This window comes from Brassica oleracea, chromosome C7, assembly GCF_000695525.1.
Source record: "Brassica oleracea var. oleracea cultivar TO1000 chromosome C7, BOL, whole genome shotgun sequence".
Classification (NCBI taxonomy): Eukaryota; Viridiplantae; Streptophyta; class Magnoliopsida; order Brassicales; family Brassicaceae; genus Brassica; species Brassica oleracea.
Genome location: NC_027754.1, coordinates 12,698,858 through 12,703,733, shown reverse-complemented (window position 1 = coordinate 12,703,733; position 4,876 = coordinate 12,698,858). Strand labels below are relative to the sequence as shown.

The 4,876-nt window shown below is 32.3% G+C and overlaps 1 long non-coding RNA gene and 1 pseudogene across 1 annotated transcript; both read right to left on the bottom strand.

Annotated features, from left to right (window-relative positions):
* Nucleotides 1–325: 325 nt before the first annotated feature.
* Nucleotides 326–1,407, bottom strand: LOC106305286. The gene is made up of 4 exons (XR_001262954.1): nt 1,236–1,407; nt 1,001–1,146; nt 687–732; nt 326–595 (listed from the first exon to the last, which is right to left on the bottom strand). It is a non-coding gene; the product is annotated as an uncharacterized LOC106305286 (long non-coding RNA).
* Nucleotides 1,408–4,644: 3,237 nt separating this feature from the next.
* Nucleotides 4,645–4,876, bottom strand: part of LOC106302610 — a 2,174-nt pseudogene continuing 1,942 nt past the window's right edge.

Sequence of the window (4,876 nt, the reverse complement as noted above, 5' to 3'; positions counted from 1 at the left end):
AGAAAAATAAAATGAGTGTGTTTTCTTGCATAAGTATGTTTTCGAAGAGAATCAAAAGCGTGTAAGGAATGTTAGATAGTCCTTGTTCAGGACGGCTATCCTGAATTGGAACTTAATCGTCCAAAACAACAAAAAACAAAACAACATAATCAAAATCTATAAAAAAATTTATTGGCTATAGAAATCACCAAATAAAGGTCACTGTCTACAAAATAGAGAACATGGAAATAGAATAGCTTGAAGCATTTTCAGTAATTATATCAAGAGTGTTAAATGTGGTATCTTTATAAAACACCAACAAATTGCTACATTACGGAGATCACGATCTTAAAGTGTCATAAAGGTAACAAGAGAAGAAAAAAAGTATTGAAAAGAAAAAGACTAAAAATACGATGGAGTTTAACAGATGCAAAGACAGAAGCTATATGAACTAAATCCACAAGCTTATTGCATACTATAAAGCTGGTCCGAATAGAGTTGTTGGTATGGAACTTACTCATACTTATATTGTTGGATTTCACCTTAAGGAAAGTCTCCAGATGGGAAAAACTTCACGATAGGGATTGTAGGCAGATCAGTCTGATGGGGCTTCTTCCTGCAAACATAAGCAAGAGACTGATCATTAAAGCAAACAACCAAAAGTGGCAAATCAAATTAAAAAAAGATGTAGAAAAAACATTACTTACTTGCTTTTATTCTTGTTTTTGTTCTTCTTCGTAGTTGAAGTCTCAGCTTAAAACAAACAAGAAGTAACTTATTAATCAACCATACACTCATGAACTCATCCATTCTCAATCTAAACCATAAGGCTATACTTTAAGTCTTAGAAAGCTATCAATAATCTAAACATTTAAAAACACCAATTTTCTACAATCTAATTAATCAGTAACACAGAGAGATATCAAAAGGATTTTTTTTTTCTTAATGGGTGATTGAATTAGAGACGCAAAAGAGCTCAAAACTATGTGATCAGTCAGAACACTAAGAAAAAAGTATTCACCTTTGCTTCCTTCTTCTTCTTCGTCATTCTCCTCTTTTGCATTCTCTGTAATCTCGAGTTTCTTCGAAAGTTCAGACTCTAATGACTGTATGGTTCCAGATCCACATTAGACACATCTGGATTATAGAGTGCCTCGGATGCAGTACCTGGTTTTGTAACCATTTTCACAATTGACTTTTCACACAGAAATCAAACACGTTTAGCTCAATTACAGAGAGATGGCGGAGATGATTACAGCGGAGATGATTACGGCGGAGATGAACGACGCCGGAGACGATCGACGCCTGAGACGATGATGGACGAGATGATCGATGCCGGAGATGATGAAGGCAGAGATGATTCATGCTGGAGATTATTGACGCCGGAGATGAGACGAGCTGTCGTCGTGCTTTCGTGATTTCAATTTTCAGAAGAAAAAAATATAATTAGAGAAAGAAAGGGACATAAGAGTAAATGATCATCTTTAATGAAACCTATTTTTGTGACTTTGGGTATTGAGTGCTAGTTTGAGAACAAAAACTTGGTTTGAGGCTATCTAGGCCATTTTCTCTTAAAACAATATAATAAATATTTTTTACAATTTTGGTTTTATGATTTTTTTCCTGTGTATTATTGAATGTTATTTATTTTGGTTTATATTGTGCATTTTTACTATATTATGTATCTTCAATTTTTGTTTTTTATCGTTTATTTGTTGGTAATTTTTATTTTTCTTTGTGTTGTTAATAGATTTGATCTAGATAATAAAAAGATGAAAATGTAGATTATTTTTCAATTTTTTAAAGTTATTATGAAGTATCAAATCACCGGATAGCTTCTTAATGGAGCGGTAACATGAAAAGCGAGAGTCAGAGTATATTTTATATTCATAGATTTCTGTAGCATTATTGTGTCAAAATGTAAGGCATCTCCCTGATCTCCACGCAATCCAGATGAAACCACTGCAAGAGTTTTAGATGTTGCAACGACGGAAGGAAAAGGCTCTGCAGCTTTGACCTGAAAATTAATGAACAAAACTTTATTAGACAAACAACGAACCATCTTATGAAGAATCTACAGTTCAAGTTGGTTACTCACAGAGTCCATGAGAATCTCCACAGGTGTCACTGCATTAGTGAAGAAATGCTAGGAGATCTAGTTGTTTCCACTCGAAGGTTGTGGTTCTTTCCTCCATGACTATTAAATTGAAAATAAGTTTTTAGTGTTATCACAATTTTGGAGAATGATGTTCAGGTTTACCTTTTTATAGATGTAGATCCACCGCATAGAAGAGAGATAAGAAGCATTGAATGAGTCCGTCGAGTTAAGAAGGTGGTTAAAGGCGATGATTCAATAAATTCAGTAACGTTTAAGAGGAGAAGAACATGAAACGATGCAATCGAAGCTTCACATATACTCCCTCCGTTTCGTTTCATAATAGATGATGTTTTAGAAGATTTTTGTTGTTTCAAAATAGATATGTTTTGATATTTTTATATTATTTTTAACTTTATTGAAAACTGTGTAACCAATTAGATGTTGTAGTTAGGCATGGACATAAAATCCGGAACCCAAAATCCGAACCGAATCCGAACCGAAAAACCCGATCCGTTATCCGACCCAAAACGTAAAAATACCCGAACGGGTCTTGTAGGATGGTACAAAAAATAGCCGAATCCGAAGTATTATTAACCGAACCCGAACGGGTAACCCGGAAAATCCGAAATTAATAGTCAATATAAATATTTTGAAATATATATAAGTATTCCAATTATTAGATTCAATATTTGTGGTAATATTATATATAGTAATAAATATTAAAATTCTAATAAATGCTTTAAGTACACAATTAGTTATAAATAAGTATTTTATAATTTGCTCATTGAAATAAAAAGTCTACTCTCTATAAGGCAATACATATTGTTTACAAATGATGTTTGTTTTCATGCTTGATTTAACATTTTATTGTTATTTTATCAATTTTATATGTGATATTAATTTTTATTTAATTTAGATATTTTTCTTTATGTTTTACTTCAAAAAATTTGTTTTTTACTTTGGTTATATCCGAACCAAACCGATATAACCCGAATCCGTGCGATATATGATTACTTTATGGGTTTTATGATGCAATACAATTTTGAACCGAACCCGAAGTGTTATTATCCGAACCCGATCCGTACTAATAAAATTTTAGTATGGGACCTATAAGCGTAAATCCGAAAATCCGAAAACCCGAAAAACCCGATCCGATGCCAACGGATACCCGAACGCCCAGATCTAGTTGTAGTCATTTCTGTAATTGGTTGGATGATTTTTAAATTATATTTTTAAACCACTTTTTAGAGAAAAATAAATTTCTTAATATTTGTGCACTAAAGAATAATATCATGTATTATGAAACGGAGGGATTAGTATATTATACATGACGATTCGTCTCACTCAACATTCCAAAACTCCATTGTTGGTGTATACCAATACCAAGAGCTCGATGATGAAAATAAATACTATTCTTCGAGATCGACTTTGACGGAGAAGATGTCAGGCTGTCTTCATTCGGGCTGGATACTGACAAAAACTAAATAACAAAATAAAAGCCCAGTAATTATTTAGGATAAACCCATTTAGAATGTTAACAAACGAAACGAAACAAAACGCAGCGTAATTGTATTAAGAGAGGGACACGTGGCATCCTCTCTTTGCACTATTTTCTTACGTGGTGGCAAGAGGAGAAGAGAGTTGGGGTCTTTTTTATACTAATAAAACTAGGATCGGCTGTTATAATAAAAACTATTTTATTATGTTGAATAGTATTTAACTTCTTGTTTCAAAACTAATTTTAAGTTAGCACTTTGTGTTTTGACCAAATAGTACTTAGAGTTATGAAATAAGATAATTCTATTTGTAATTAATAGTTTTCGAATGGTATGGTGGTTTTGTATTTAGTCGTTTGATGAAGTTGCGATTTGTTTAAAATGAAGAAGTTATTATTAGAACAGTCGCAACACTTTTGAGAGTCACATATTTAGTTACCATTAGGAATTCTATAATGAATGTGATGAAATATTATTTATTGAGAAATCTAATGTGTGTATATTTCTTGTGTAAACGAATAATTTAAGTACTATTTGAAAACATAAACGAACTGGCTAATAGAGACGATTAAATATAAGAACTTGTTGAATGGTGTTCATATGAACATTTTTAACCTATTTTCTTACATTAAAATTGTAGAAAATGTGTATATTCTCCGGTTCATTTTGCTTAGAACTTTATGCCTTGAATATTTGTACCATTTAAGTGATTTTGATGGGAGATCTCAAAAGTTATAGACGAAGAAATTGGGTGTTGAGAGTTTTGCTTACCGAGGTGGCATATTTGACCAATTAGATTTAGCTACTGATCATAAAACTTTTATATGAAAAGATTGGTTATGTTCTCTATGTTAAATTTTTTAAAATATTCAAGAATAGAAGATTCATAATTTTGTTATGTTCTTTATGTCTGGCAATGAGATTATAAATCTTAAATAAAAGTATTAAGAACACTTGATCAGCCGTTAAATCCAAGTATGCATTATGTAATAACTCTCCCATTTCCGTAAGAAAGATATCAAAATAATTATTCAGCAAGCCAAAGAGTGCGATTCTGGAAAACGCTCTTGGCTAACCAGCTCCAGATTCGATTCCACAAATGGAGTTAGTATCCAAAGATGAAATCGACTGAAAATATATTAATGTTATAATTGAACAATTGGGATGTTTTGTGGAGAAGCTCTAATGAAGATTTAGCTTTCCTTTTTCCTCTCTCTGTCATGTTCTTCGATGGATCCATCAATGTCACAACCCCACCGTGTGTACCTACTAAGACCAGTGTCTCAGTTTCTCTCTGACACAC